Here is a 16689-nt window from a genome sequence, read left to right on the forward strand (position 1 = left end):
TTTTCCTACTGATTACAGGTAGTTCTACCGCCTCTGACCTATGTACATGTACCTTCACCGAGAAGGTTATGCAGAGGGTAGCGTTTGTGTGTTTGTGTGTTTGTAACAAACAGCGTAACTCGAGAAGGCTTGGATGGATTGTCTTGATATTTGGTAGCTGGGTACATGTAGGTCTTGATGAGACTTGGAAATGATTAGATTTTGGGTCCCCTAGCGGCTTTTTACGGTACTGCAGTGGAACTTCCTGTTTCGATATCTCGTGTTCTGGACATGCTATGGTCCTGGTTTTCGACTGGTAGATAGCTGTTTGAACGGAGAGTAAGTGGTATAGGTTTTGGCGCCCTAGCGGATTTTTTGGAACTGCAGAAGCAGGTTTTGCTTCAGACTTTGAAAGGGAATAACTCAAGAAGGGCTTGATGGATGGTTATGATTTTTGGTAAGTAGATAGCTTGAGTGATGATGTACATGATTAGATACTTATTATGCAAATCAGTATATAATTTGCATAATTAGTGAGGAAAGTTTTTCTGTTATTAATTGGTTTGGCTATTCCGCACGCACAGCCAGGGCTGCACGACAAAAGACACATGCATTTTACAAACACACAACTTTGGGCGCTTATTCCTCGAGTTGTCTGACCTAAATTTCTCAACCTGTCGAATGTCCGTTCGTGTACGTGAGCGGGTGCAATTACCGAATACCAACTCTTACGTCCAGGCCATTTACAGGGGAGTACATCTCAAGCCCTTTCCAAATCGCTTTCAATGCGGACACATCACGACGCGAAATGACTCGCAAATTGGTCACATTCGGAGGCATGTGACCGCTTTGATGTCAACGTTTGACCACTCCATCATCTATGCTAACGAGTTCATGTGATGAAAAGAAAATAGTAGAATTCTAAGAAACAGACAACTAATATTCGGGCAAAATCAATTTCTTAAAGTTAAAGAAAGTAAATATCTGGAAATAAGACAATAAACATACTGGACAATATTCTATAATTACAAGCTACAATGTACATTTGTACTATGATTGAAGTCTTGAGTTGTCCTGTTTGAAAGTTTCAGACAATAGCAAGCAAGCAGTTTAGAACAAAGCAACTGTAGAGAGTCCTAAACCAATCAACAAAGCTTATCAGCTCTCAATTCTTAGATGTCATCTGGCTCTGTGTCTCTGCATGCTATGACCTGAAAATTGGTATACAACACCCCAATCCAAAAGTTACCTGCCATATATCGCAAGTTCAGAACAAGATTTAAAAAAAGGCTGCAGTACTAGGGAAGGCCACCAGGGGACCAAAATCTTTTTTTTTCTTTCTCAAGACCTGCAGACCACAAACCAAATTGCGTGACAATCCATTTTTTACTGTCAGGAAAAAAAGTCAAAAAATCTTTTAACCCAAGAAAATCAGACCTCTGAAAATCTTAACTTCTGGGTCTCCTACCAAAAATAGTTTTCATCTTTTCTTTCTCTATAGGTCAGACCATTTCACAGATCACTTTGCGTGTTGGGAAAAACAGAGAGCTCTGGGTAAGGGGCAAACAACATCCAACATCATCACCATGACAAGATACTGTAGTATGGATTCTCATGGCAAAGCCTTGTTTCGTTAAAAACCTGAAAACTTGGCAACTAAAAGTATACCCTGCCAGCTTGGTACATAATTATGATTACATAACATAGCGGCAGAAGTTTTCTCCTATTAGCAGATACGTGTACACGTATTGGTACATGAAATGATGAATGTTCCATGCAGGATCCTTAAAAGTAACCATGACGATACGTTTGACGTCACGCCAGCCACCTTAAGCACTAGCACGTGTGGTAATTGTTCTATTTTCAGGTACTTAGAACCGGTGTAGGACCAGGTCCTCACCTTAATGTCCTTGTCCAACACTCTGACTTGTCCTGAAGTTGCAATCAAGCCCATCCAGAAAACTCGTCAAGGACACTTCTTGCAAGATTTGGGCATTCAAGAGACTGATAAAATTCAAATCTGGCATGGTCATTTCAAATGTTGAAAGTTACTAGAGTGAATTAAATTGCTACACCTAATGGAAAAAGGCAAACAGATGCTCAAATTTAGCTTTATTCTTGCATCCATACAGTGTAATGTTTATTCAAAGTATAGTGACATGTGTTTTCAATCCATGGCAGACTCACTTCTAATGAGATGTTGATGTTTAGATTGAAGGTGTTTTTTTTTTTACCCCACATGGAAATCAAAGTAATTGTCTGCTTGGTTGACTTGTGTTTATTTTTTCCTCCAAATGAGGCGGTACATTTGTATGGGCATTTTTTTTCCAAGTCATTGCTTTTGTAAGAACACCCCCCCCCCATAATAATAAATAGAAATGTCCCACAAGTCCAGAAATTTCAGCACTCTTTATATAACAACACTGTTAAACTAGGAGAGAAGCACTAACATAGGAAAGGCATTGGCAAGAAAAAAGGTGGAAACTAAAAACTATTGCAAGCTTACTATCGTATTGAACCATCTGAAATTGTCTTCCCTTCATTAACATAAGCTATTCAGAGTTTTGGTATAAAACCTAGTTCTACCAGATCCTTCTTTAGTCACTGAGGAAAGATAGCGAATGCTATCTGAAACGTCTGACTGTTTCAAAATCTTATCCAGTTGCTTGAGTAATTATTTTTGGCGTATTATTTGCAAGCAAACAAACCTGATATTTCACTCCCTTGAATGAACATGGCCTTTAGACTATTCCATTCTTTATATAATGTGGAGGGGTGAAAGTCATACTACTGACCTAAAAGACTTCACATATCTTACAACTGCTAGCTTTATTAATCCTATCATGTTGGCACAGGTCAAAATATTCATTTATTTTAGAAAATATTTAAAAAAAAACTATGACCAAAATGGACTCTTCCAGCATACTTTCAGGGCCATGTTACACTGGAAATTGTCACACGCTGTCAAAACATGAGGGAACTGTCGGTAAGCTAGGCACAATCCTGTGTGCACAAATCTCAACATTAATTTAATAAAACTCAAAATGTAATCCTTTTGTTTTCAGTACAAAATCATAAATGTCTAAAATTAACTAAATTTCATTCAAAGTGAGGCTTAACATTTGTTTGATCAGTGTTTTATTCTGTCACTGTTCTGACCCCCCTCCCTAAAAACACACAATTTTGTCTTTTACTAAAAGTCCAGTTACATTTAGTCCCACTTCTATACCTGAGAATACGCAGTACACAAAATCTGACCCGCCCAACTTCTGTGCACCTGTACAGACTTTTTTCGAGCACTTTTTTTCCCCAGAGAGATTTTAAATGTACACCCATTACTGTATCAATACAAGAAGTCCTTTACACATCATTCAGTGACTTTTACGCCATTTCGAAACCCTTGTCGTCGCATCTCTCGTATCACGCAGACATCTCCGATTCCATCACCGCGCGTAAGTGATGCAATTGCCGCCCTCTTGAGCGCTCGCGTCTGAGAGCACGTGCGGAGCGCGGTACATAAAAATTACGTCCCCCCCATACCACTCGGACGGAGCGAAACAGCACACCCACTTCTACGATATGACGCATGAAATATGAGCCGTCCAACGAGGGGTTATTAAGTACGAGAGCCTAATTCTGCTGGAACAAGTGGCGTAATTAAGTTATCCATCAAACGTAACCCGAGAGCTAGCGTCCTACCTTCTCGCTGGGATTCGAACTTGGACACCTGAAACTGTACATCTGAGCATTCATCCCCAATCAAAGAAAAGTACAGTGTAACATCACAGTTACACAGACTGACAGAGGTTTGGACTTACATGTAAACCACCCACCTTGCATAATTATACATACAAGAAGTGAACAACTGCAACTAAATTCCTGTATTGACAGGAAATATCATACTCAAGTTTTAACACATAAAACCTTATATGTGTTAACCTATCGCTAATAATCAAAAAAATAATATCCAGGTAACAGAAAAATGTTGAGTCATACCAGCTGCATACACATACATACAAGCAGTCTAAACAATCACCAAATGAACTTTGATTCCCCAAAACACGTACTCCCAAAAGGAAAGCTCAAATTCAACTTTAAACTTGAACTCCTGAAATGGAAATGATAGTCTTGATATGCAGGTTGAAAGCAAAAAATTGAGTCAAAATTTGTACATGCAAGAAGTCTAACCCAATAATGCTATCATTAGTATCAACAGATCTTTGACAGCTAGCGATATTGTGAACGGAAAAGATTAAATTGGAATTCAAACCTGAATTCAGTTGGCAACTGAAATTGTGTACCTATATATCTCCAACCAAAGAAAACAATACATACATGTGCCTCCACACCAGGCACATAGAAGACACACATGTACATGTAGGAACCATATGCATACATTTGTATGTAAGAAGTATAACTAAAAGCAACTTAGCCTTATTTCTAACATTGATACAGAGAGAAGAGAATAAAAATTTGAGTTTAAAAACGTGCGAACTCACGAGAAAGGTGGCGTCTGGGTGGAGCAGACATAACCGTGCTGCTAAAGCCTCTAGCTGAGAAAGCCTCTAGCTCGGGGATTGTTTATTTGTGAGGCCAGACTTTGCTCAGAGCTGTATTTATTTACCTTGCACATGGCCAAATCCCTGGTGTTACATTTCTGGCCTCTGCTTTTTATGAAACTGTTTAGACGGGACTGTTTGGGGGAAGGGGAGTGTTGTTTGTGTGGAGCTTGGGGAATGCACACAGGGGGAAGTAACGTTAACCCCATTTCAAATTCAAGGTCAGGCGATTTAGAGGTGCCACACTTAATTAGTCTGCTGTTTAGAGTTCATGGTGACTTTGGAATATTTATTTGGAAAAAGGAAAACCAATACAGGGGGAAGGAAAGGGAATGGCATAAGGCTGCAATAGTTAAATTTCCCGGTTCTGGGATTTTTACAGAAGATATTGATGGAGATGGTCGGCAAAATAGAATTAAAATCGGGCTTTTTTTCCCCCTTTCTGTGCGGACAGACAATAACCTCTAATTAAGTATGCACCACGACTTTGCCAATGGATTTTGATAAGTTTAAAAGGTGCATACTTTATTCGAGAAAATATGGTAATTCATTTAAGGTATACATGTCTCTTTGCAGCATCTCTTTCAAGTGTACAACAAAATGAATGTTCCTCCAATTTACAATTACTTCTTGGCAAACGATTTAAAAAATCAATACCCACTTGCGGTTTTGAACACTAACTTTCACTTGATTGTTACTCATTGCTGCAGTAATGTTGTTACACTGATTTACATGTTGGGTGATTCCTATCTTAATAGGATGAAATCATGACTTAATTTATAGGCAGTAAATGCCTGACATCTTCACCTGTGCGGATCAGTTATCTATCACTTACAGCCTTTTGAATAGCCGTAAAGGATGGGCCATAATATACTTGATAATTAGAGACACACGTGATTGGTTGATTGATCGTGAGAGGCGTCAGAGTCATATCTGTGGCAACGCGATAGCGAAGTCTTCCTCAAAACAGCGATCGATCAAAAAGTAGCTACAATGACGCGGATGAGTTGAGGAGTTTTTGTTCTTCCTCTAAGCCTGGAGGCTAAGATAAATGACCTTGGATGCTGACATTGGCTGTTAAGGGGACTTCTGAGTGTGACATCGTGATATCGGATTACACTGGTCCTTGCAACCTAATGAGGAGGCTAGGGGTTGGTCTGCTCTGGCCACACACACTAAATTGCACTGGACCGTGTCATGGTTGGTGACAAATTCACGTTTATTAGTTTCGCTGGAACCTATTCGGTCACTGTTACAGTTTGCAACTGAAGTCTTTAAAAAAGAACAGTTACATAATGTTTTCTCCAAAGACATCCTCAATGTGCACTTGGTTCGTCAATGCTCAAAGAAACAAATTGATTTCCAAATTTGCACTGTAAATTAGTTATGAAATTTTAGACGTTAGGCCATACTAATTTTAATGATATGTTTCTTGGATTCACCGGTCTTACTTTTTTTCAATACACAGCTGGTTGGAAACAAGAATGATGAACAATGTCATGATTGTGTATAAGTTATAACATGGTATCACCATTCTCTTCACTTTGATTTATTAAGAGGATAACCTAGGAAGGCACCAAATGGGCTCATTTTTTTTAGTAACACCACATTTTTCCACCGTAATAATGTAAATAATTTTGATATATAATCTTAAAGTTGATAGACATATAACCTTAATGGATGATTGATAATTAACTAAAACAGATGCAACTTTTTTTTTAAATGTCAAAACAACCTCTCCCTCAATCATTGTTGGTTTGTTCCTTCAGCCCCTCTCTCGACTGATGCTGTAAATAACAGCTAAAACTTAAATATTAGATTAGTTGTAGAGATTGGAGTTAGGGTGAGGTATGACATGCAGTGTATTGACTTGACTTGGCCCTGCCAACACTGCAGGTTAGAGATGTACACTGTCATCTTCTGTCTGACAAGACACAAATAAGTGTGTCATTTCCCAGCCACTTGCTCTGAAGATGACTCAGGAGCCACCAGTGCCAAAAGTCGCTTGGCAGCCCTGTCAATCAATTTGTAGGTCCAGCCAGATGGGACAATTCTGTGCGGTTGTCTGGTATCCGTGATGCGCTCACGATTAGATAGCCTATATAGATTCCTTGGCAGGGTAACGCTAAACCTGGCCCGGGCCAGGCTTTGAGTTTGGACAGAAAATGAGGCCAACGCCAGTTTATTTTTGTAGGCTTGGTTCTGGTTTTCTGTCCCTGATCCAAAACTGATGCCCTCCCCGACCCCACACAAGCAGACAAAACAACCGCTGGCATTCCCTGCATTTCGGTTGACAGCCCGACGCGAGAGTAAACTCCCGTCGTAAAACTCGGGAGGGGGGTGGGGTGGACAGACTCCGCTGGTCTTGACCTTACGCCAGGAAAACTCCCGCCGTCCTGCTTTCCGAGCGGACGTTGACAGACGGGGTAGGCAGGGTGGGGGGTGTAAACAAGATGCAACTGTTTGTGTCGGGCTTTTTTTTTTACCGCCCACCCAGCGACGCTAATTGCACGAAAGGGAGACCGTAAACAAAACACGGCATCGAGCAGAGGGGGTGTTTTATTCACCACGGACTGCGGCCACAACAAACAAAGCCATTTTCACCCAGCAAGATAACTCCCAGGCTAAACATGCCGCAATTTTCTCCATTAGTTGCCCGGCGACCGAGACGCAGTGTACACAACCCTGCCACAAACCACATGATGCACGCAGTCTGGAAAATACCAGAAAAAGCAAACAAATCCGCTACACAAGCAAATTTCTCCCCATCTCCCTTAGACAAGCTCTCCTCTCCAAGGAATGATGTCATCTATGAGGAACTCCGGGTTGTTTTAACAACAGAACAGCTAAATGCCTGTGCGGGGGTTGAAACTTGAAGTAGAAACAAACAACGCAAATTTTCCTCCAAACAGCTATTAGTCATGTATTTACTTCTAATTTGCCACTTTGGCTGAACAAATTCCGAACGAATAAACACAGTCTAACCTTCCAAGTGTTGAGGCAAATCTTCAACCTGTGACACTACAGAAAAGAAGTTACTGCTTTTTTAATAAAATAGATATTGAATTGTGGAACAAATAAAGAAGTACAAAATATTTGTTGCTTCTTGTTATGGTTTTTCCAACCTACATCTGATGAACTTCATGTCTTTTTTTAAAATTTTATTGGCAACATGGGTCGCTTGCAGAACAAACCAACTAACTAACAAACAATTCTTTGTACATAATTACGGCACCAAATCAGTTTAACCCGTCTACAGTGACCACTTAGAGGACTTCAAGATTCAAAATCTCACATCCTACTAAATCCCAAATCCTAGTAAATCTGAGCAAATCCCAAATTCTAGTAAAACACAAATCTCTGATCTACATGTACATACAATGTACCAAGAAGCATGGTAGATAGGGACATGTTTGGAAATGAAAATCTGTACTGTAACTTGTAAGGCATGAAAGAAAGAAAATATTAATATACACAGGGAAATTGATAAAACTTTAAGAAAAGCAAAAAAGAACCTCCCCCCCCAAAAAAAGTAACAACATATATACAAAAACTACAGCCACAGCCCCTCCCCCAAAAACATAATAAACAGTACTTGCACTTGTGCATTTCCTCAAGGAACCCTCCTTCCCCTTTCTTCAGAATTCTTCCTTCCCTTCCCCCAACCCAATGCTCTTAAAGGTCCTTGCCCTTGTCAACAGCCAACAACACCCTCTATATATGCCAACCTGTCCTGTGTACGGCCTGGCTTGTTTAGTAAACACTGTCCGCATTGTAGACTATTTGCTACAGAGGTAACGTAAGTCGGTACCGAACACCTGCGCTTTGTGTACGCGGGGTATTTAATGAGTAGACAGCTGTCTCGGGGGCTGTTTACGTTGCTCGTGTTGCAAACATCTCTCCGCAGATTCGTTTGTTGCAGTTTGGCACATGAAATACGGCACAACATTTTGTAAGCATCCTCCAAACATTTGGCTTTGTGCCTCAGCTATGCATTTTTCAGTTGTCACAATCTTCTAGCCATACCTTCAAACACAGGTTAAGACTTTTTTTCAAAAAAGTACATGAAAATAAAAATGAAAAAGGCATGTATTCATTTCTTGCACACTGGTATGAAACTGGGCACAACATTTTGTATACATCTTCCAAACATTTGGCTTTGTGCTTCAGCAATGCATTTTTCAGTTGTCAAAAGGTGCTAGCCATACATCCAACCACAGGTCAAGATTTGAATATTCTTCTCAAAAATATACATTGGAAGGCTCGCATTCATTTCTTGCAATGCATACTGGCATGAAAGCAGGCAAAACATTTTATATACATTCTGCAAAACATTTTGTATATACTCTCTGAACATTTGGCTTTGTGCTTCAGCTATGCATTTTTCAGTTGTCACAATCTTCTAGCTTTGCGCTAAGGAAGAAGCTAAGATTTTCATTTTCTTTTCTAAACTTTAAATGAAAGGCAAGTATTCAGTTGTTTGTACACTGGAATGAAAGCGGGCACAACATTTTGTATACATCCTTCAAACGTTTGAAGCTATGCATTCAAGTTCTCAGTCTTGCAACTATATATTAAATAATAATATAAATATATAAAAAACTTAATGTTTTAATAAAATCTCCTTAAAGAAAAGTTGATCGATATCTACATGTATGCAATTGTTTTCTTCCAGAACACACCACTCAAAACTTTCAACAGAGTTCATCGGGTATGATGCTCTCGACTTTGAAATCTAAACGGATCCATCACAATTTGTACATGCAATCAGATTCCTGATTGCGAGCCAATGTCAAAGATGGATGCCATCCTGTTACAATGTGGCTTGTTAACTCTGAGCATTTTGAAGGAAGATCATTACAATTTAAACCAGGGAGGACAGGAATTGATACATGTGACAAAATTGTTCAGATCCAGCTCCAGAGTTAAAAGGAAAAAAGTGACGTTTGATATCAACAATCACCATTGTCAGCGGACATAAAAGCTGATATTAGTTGGTTGTGTACTTAACAAAATAAGCAATTAACCTATATCTTGTAATTATCCCTTACATTGGTAATTAAAATGAGACTGATGAACTACATGACAAGTTCATAACAGGCAACCAATGAGTGATTATTTTCGCAGCTGTGAAATGACATCAGTAACCCCTATGCTAATCAAATATTAAGTTCAAATATTACTACTGTAAATGCAAATGTTCACGGTGGTTTAATGTTCGAGGTTTTCGTGGCGACCATTTAACAGCGAACTTACAACCACCGCGAACATTTTTGTCCAATATTGTAGCAGTGTGTGACTATAGCGCTGCCGCGAACTTAAAACCACTGCGAACACTCCATTTTCGCCTTAGCACGAAATAAAAACCACACGAACTTAGATGCATTTACAGTAGTCAAAAGTATACCAAGAAGAAAGATTCTTCCACATTTCTACATTTTACTAATACTGTAAATCCTGAAAAATTTGTAATGGTTTCATTCTTTACAGAGAGAAAAAACATTGAAAAAACATTGAAAAATTAGTATGAAAAAGAAGACACTAAAAGTTCCAAGGACAGCGCAGTCATTATCATTCATTTGTCTCTTAATTTGCCCAGATATTGGGACCATCTCATGTCTTTCTCAATATTAATCAACGTTCAAAATTAATCCACCCTTGAGCGCGTAATTATATTGCATGTAATATTTGGTCCCCTAATTCTTGCACAAGGACGAATGAGTTAGGACGAGGCTATTTATCATATCGCATCATAATGACATAATTTGGGGACACATCCCTACAAGTTTACGACCAATATCCTAGAATAAGTTTCATCTTATTTGAAATAGACACATCACACACTGTGACACAAAAATAAGTTGAGTTTGGGCTAGCACAATGAGGGGCAAAACTGTCTAAGGTACCACCAAAAAGTGGTCACATTGGCGAAGTCTACATAAAATATCAATATCACACAAAACAGCGGGCTTTCGCCTTTCATTTATTTCGTGTGCAAAAAATGGAAAGTAATTTCCGATACTCATCTCGAAACCACAGGAGGTCCAGGGAAGTAGATACATGTATGGTTTCTTATAAGTTAGAGCTCCTTAAGGCTATATGATTGTACATGTTGTACATCAAACCCATCTGGATGACTAAAAACTCCTTTCAACGAGAGAATGACAAAGAAAGACTCAAAGAGAAATTTTTTTGAACAATTCCTTCTCAAAATCAAATGCATTATGCCCCTTCTTAAATGCATCATGTCAAATAACCGATTGGCCATAGCCAAGCAGATGTGAGATCGAGAGGTCACAGGTTTGATTCCTGGCATTCCAATCCCAGGTGTAAAAATGGGTACCTGACTTTGGTTGGGGAGGTAAAAGTTGGTGGAAGGAGAGAGACAGGCTCTGCCCTAGACACAGTTAAGAACCATCACCCGCTGGCCCTACGGCCTCAAAAAGGCTATGGAACTACGGTAACCTTTACCTTTATTCACCTCTCAAGTCATTTGGTGATTGTAATAAAACCTACTTGTTACACATTTCTAAAAAAAATAACTGTGATGCAGCCAAAGTTTAAACGCAGTGTGGTAGGATTTTTGACACCATAACTAAAAATAGTCCCCAGAAGGAAATCTTGCCTAATTGTTCCACCTGCAACAGCTTGTAAAGAAATGACCAAAAGGCAAAACATTGACTTTTTTTTGTTGCTTCAATCTTACAACATGTGCGTTGTTGTACACTTAAATGTACAGCTACAGTATCCTTTCAAACTCCGAAAATGAATAGCAAACGTTCCAGATTTAATGTTGCCTGGGCGATAAACGTTCTGCAGGCTTAACCTCTCCGCAGACCCCACACATTATGACCAGGGGTGGAACTTTAAGGAGGTCCTGACTTCCTCCTCAAGACTGTGCAGGGTGGGAACTGTTGAAAGACGGCTCAAAGCTGGAGGACTCTACCAAGTCAGAGGTGGGCGGGGGCGAGAAGTTGCTCACCAAGCTGAGCTAATGTCTGTGCATTCATATGATGAAAGTGTACCTAACAAATATTTTATTCTTGTTATAAAACTGTCAAAACAGTATTCATGTTGCTTTGTTTTCTCAGAGAAATGAGAAAAATGTGCACTGTGTTGCCTTTAAATTTCCCAAGGATGAATGTTTCTGTAAATCTATTAATTTTTGCAGTAACTGTTGAGAAAATTTTGTAGGACACTGGCAGTATTAGAAAGGCATATTAGTGTGGTCATGACTTTGCAGTGGAGAGGTCGCCGTGAAAATGGAACCACCGCAAACATTTCAAGATCTACAGTAACTTCTTTACTAAGTTCCATTGCTGGCCTAAACAACTATAACATGTACTCAAGTTCATCCAGCACTTTCAATATTTCAGCTAAAACCCTTTTTCATAAAACCCTAATTCAAACCTCCGGTGAAAGATTTCTCCCTTACACCCAACCATCAATCCAAATATTGAGACAAACCGAGCTAGCCCCTCCAACAACACAGAGATCCAGTTTTCTCCCTCCACAGATGTTTTCCTTCCAATCAGACTAAACAAATGGCAATTTTTGCAGCTGCCTGGTTCTATCCTACAGAACCTATACATCACAACTGTCCAATTCATTAACCCCTATTACCCTCCCACATATTGGTAAATAGCCTGGCCCAGGTGCAAAGATCCTATTCTCCGAGCATCTAATGGTGGCTGTGGGCCCTTTTGTCCGAGCCGCATTCGCTAATTGATTTCTATGAGGCCTGGAGGGATGGTCTACGAGTGATCGCGAAGAGGGGGTCACGATAAATTCCAACAAGAATATTCAAAGCGCAAATTGCGGCTGTACTGTGCGTAAAGCATTTTCGTTATGACCAAACTTTGACGGATTAATTTTGCTAAAACCATTTCCTTTGACAGATAGAAAGATGCTTCAATGAACATACATTGTACAACATCCCCCCCTCCCCCATTTTAAATGGTTTGTCCATAGATGACCTGTACCAATGAATATATTTACGATGCCACGGTTGTAAAAGATGGGAAGGCCAAGGCTGGATGCGTTCGTCCTTGCATGTACTGAACAGAAGGGGGGATGACTCAATTGGGAATGATAAGAGCCCTCTAGTGGCCAATGAAAAGGGCCCGTAAGGAGGGCCCATCAAGCCTCATTGGGGACTGACCAGAATATATCTAATTTGGCGCCCGAAGCAAATGTCACAATTGGTAGTGAATCATTTGCTTCCTCTTAATTTCCCTTTTGCAGAGGGTAATATATTGTATGATTATGTCATTACTTTTCCAAGTTTTAGATTGCTACAGAATGGTAAGCAAATCCATGATAACAGAAGAATCTGCTGACAAAAAATGCTGTTTTTTTGGCAGAATATGAAAACATGATAATTAAAAAGCCATAAACCAGAAGCTTATTCTGGCTGAAACATCATAATCGAAAAAGCTCCATATATAAACATCTGAAAAGTATTGCCAAATCAATTATGCATGATCTGAGATTTTCAGACAAGCCATTGAAAATTGACACGAGTCATGACTAAAAAGCTATAATAACGCTTATACTTTTCAATGACAAATTAGGACAAAAAAGAAAATCTAATACACATTTGTGATGGAGCAAAAAGGTTACAGATTAATATATAAACTATTATACGACACTACCCAGAAACACCATTACTAAAATCACCTGTTTTGTCTGTAGATGTCTGTATCACTAAAAAAGAAAGGGGTGGGTACCAACTATAGGACTGTGTACCTAAACAAGTTTGGCCAATCATTTATTGTCTATCTTAGCGGTAAATTGTCATCTTTGTATAAGAATGTATATACAAATTTTTAGATTAACAAGAGTATCAACAAGTTTTCCTATTTAAATGATGTAAAAATTGTCATCTTTGAGACAAGTGACCACCTCTCCACATTGACCAGATTTTATCAGTCCCCTGAGTGGTCTTCTTAAGCAGGTTTGACTGTACATTGTTATACAAAGCTCTAATGAACGACAAGTCATACTATGATTGCCACCATTTGCATCTTATTTAGAAGCTCAAGCAAACGGAGTGTTACAACCCTAGTAGAATGTTTATCGATTTAGAATACTTTGTTGCCATAATTAAGAATTCCTAACTTTTGTGGACTGTCATTGCCGAAACCTTGAGATATGCAAATTCTGAGATTCCCAACCGAGCCAGCTACCAAACCATTAATTTCATTGACAAGCTATTAGAAAAAATCCAGGACATTGCCACTACATGCTGTGTAGTAATGTTCACGTTGACTAAAGGACCTACATGTAGGGACATCAATGCAAAAGCAGATTTTTTTAATAAAATATTTTCGGCTACTGTGGCAAAGAATATTCAAGATGTGTAACTAGGATGTTGCTATCAAAGAGGCTTTCCTTTTTTAATTAGAAATAACTTTTCAGAAATTCATTTTTTGCGTTTCGGCGCATGCGCGCCGGAACGCATTGTCCTGGCTTTTACCTTCAAGCAAGGAACCAGGGAAGCTTGGTTCAACACTGTGTCGCACACAATAAGACCTTATATGGCAATACGTTCTCAAATCCTTGTATAGCCGTTGCCTTATATGGCAAGAGAGCACGAAAAGGCAGGCACGCTAGATTTGCATGTGACACAGGACGGCGACCGCATGTAACTGCTACAACTGTTCGGAAATATCATTGCATTGTGGTTTCGGACTTTGATATCCTGAAAAATGACCATATTACATCTATTCCACAAGATTGCAGAAGAAAAAAAATGATTTCGTCAAGAAAACGACCAAAAATCGGCATAAATGATACCATATAGTGAGGTTATAGCATTACGTCCAAGGTGAGCAAGTGCGTACCGCAGCTTGGCCGATCTGGCAACGCGAAGCACTTCGGACCCAGAAGATCCGGGTTCGTGTCCGTGCATGGATTTTTTCTTTTCTTTTTAGATATTGAATATCAAAAATATATATTGATATTATATTAATCTATCAATATCATATTTATGAATATCATTTTTTTCATTAATAAATAAAGAAATATTTTATATTTGTTATTTTTAAATATTCATTTAATATATACAATGCCTTTGTCTTATGAACAGGACTTCATAGATTCCAAACCCGGCATTCGAATTTTTCTGTTCATTGTAATGGAAAATACCGTGCAGCGGCTCCTATGCGCGGTAAGATGATTCTTGCAAAACACTCGCCACTAAACTTCTATCCCCGATGTAAACAGAGGCTCTTGATGTTGTTTGCAAAACAGCGATTCTTTGTTACAGTAGCAAATGCTCCATTGTTCAGTATCGACTTCATTCAGACAACACGGACGTGGAAAGTGGCGCCCCTCGGCACAAAACTATGGGAATTTTCATGAATTTTAGCAAAATTACCCAGGAAAATAAGGAAGAAATGTTGTAAATGCGGAAACCAGAATAATACGGATGAGGTAGCTGTTGATTTGTTTGACATTTGGTAGTCATTTTAGATAGAACCTTAGCTGTTATGAACTTCTATTTCACTTAATTACCATAGTGCTGATGATTCAATGGTGCTTTTTCAAATTTTATGTTTTATTGCGTGCCATGTACATAATTACATTGATAGCTTTTATAATGAGCCTATTATACATTTTACAAATAAGTACAAGTTGTAGGCCAAGACCAGCTTTTTCAAAAGCACTTAAGTTAAGTGACGTAACTTCAAAATTGCTTTCCCCAATCTGCCTTTCTCTATTAAAACAGTACTCATTTCCCAAAATGACAATTTTTCTTATAGACTGAACAGCCCTTGAGTGACTTCCTCTGGCAGATTTTACTTCAAGTAAAGGGAAAAGACAATTCACACTTATAAACGTAGCCGAAACGCCAGCTTTTTTTAAAAGTTCTTGTTTCTATAAAATCTACGATGACTTTAAAAGCAAAAACCTAACACAGCAAAACTGTTAAAGGGAAAAATATTCTCTACTTTTTATCTATTTTTATTTTTTTCAAATTCCTATCTCCCTGACCAAATCTTTCGCAAAATTAGTTCCTTATTTCAAAACCTCTTCAAAAAAATATCACAAAAAATGTATCAATGACTTTTCAAGGTCTCCACTGACGACAAATCATTTTAAAAAACAAACAAATGCCAGTAAAAAGATGTCCTTTTTACAGACATAACAACCTCAGCAGGTGAATAGATGATGTAACCCTGTCTGAAAGCAACAATGAATTTTTCATTACGCACGACTTACCTCAAATCTGTTTTATCCCTCAATCCAATACACAAATCAATGACGTGAAACAAACAAAAACAAGACGATCACACAAACAACTGTTGTTGTTGACTTCCAAGATCAGCATCTACATTTTCAGTGACAACACTTTGCCAACGACAATTTTTTTTCCTACAAAAGGACAGTCAACGCCCTAAAGCAAAGAGCAAGTGATAAACAAATAAATAATTCAACAAGCCCACTTACCCCGTCTGCTATTGTGGGTATTGTTCGGCCGACAACAATACCAATCCCTGCAGATTCTACAATCGAAAACTTCCTTTCTCTTCTTCTTTTTTCTGCTGCAGAAATGCCTCAGTAGTAGTTACCGTTGGCCGCTGGTCAACAATTTTCGGCCAAGTCCAAAAAGGGCAAGCAGAACAATTTTCCTAAATACACATGTTGGGATAATGGCTTTGATTACAAGCCGATCGATCCACGCCCAAACAGTTCAGCATACAGACTAGCCTTCAAAGTTGCGCATTACCTCCTGAAACCACGTCCCAGGTGGGATATACAATGCACAGTGAATGGGGAACCCAGGGCCCCCCTCTGATGTTGTTGCCAGCAAAATAAATCCGCTGAAATCCAGCCCACCCCACAACAAAGCAACGATAAACACAAACACGCAGGTGCTCCCTGCGGGGTGAATGAATGAACGGAACGATGCCAAACAAGGCCGCTGTAAACTGTAATCTCCCGCGGGGTTTCTAACACACAACGCGGGATTCGAGACGACGATAAACAAACGTGGGGGATTTTTGTTAGCCATGATTGTATTTGCCATTTTCTTTTCCCGGCGTGCGTTCACACGAAAACCGATACCGTGTCCCCGTTGTCGTAAATATCCCTCTGATTATGGATGGGAAAATAAAACTTTCAGATGCACCTGTCTTTTTGCTGC

At 39.1% G+C, this 16689-nt stretch overlaps 1 protein-coding gene across 14 annotated transcripts in view; it reads right to left on the bottom strand.

The window, feature by feature from the left end:
- The window catches only part of LOC136434517 (forkhead box protein P1-like), a 61113-nt gene that overhangs the window by 27431 nt on the left and 16993 nt on the right, over positions 1-16689 (bottom strand). The window contains exon 1 of one of the 14 annotated variants that reach the window (XM_066427362.1): positions 15993-16256. The exons of 12 other annotated variants lie outside the window; for them this stretch is intronic. The gene's annotated coding sequence lies outside the window, so the exon portion shown is untranslated. Of the gene's footprint in view, positions 1-4478; positions 4614-15992; positions 16257-16689 lie in introns of those variants that run through there. One more of the 14 variants, XM_066427361.1, reaches the window with a different exon arrangement.

Source organism: Branchiostoma lanceolatum, chromosome 5, assembly GCF_035083965.1.
Source record: "Branchiostoma lanceolatum isolate klBraLanc5 chromosome 5, klBraLanc5.hap2, whole genome shotgun sequence".
NCBI classification, from domain to species: Eukaryota; Metazoa; Chordata; class Leptocardii; order Amphioxiformes; family Branchiostomatidae; genus Branchiostoma; species Branchiostoma lanceolatum.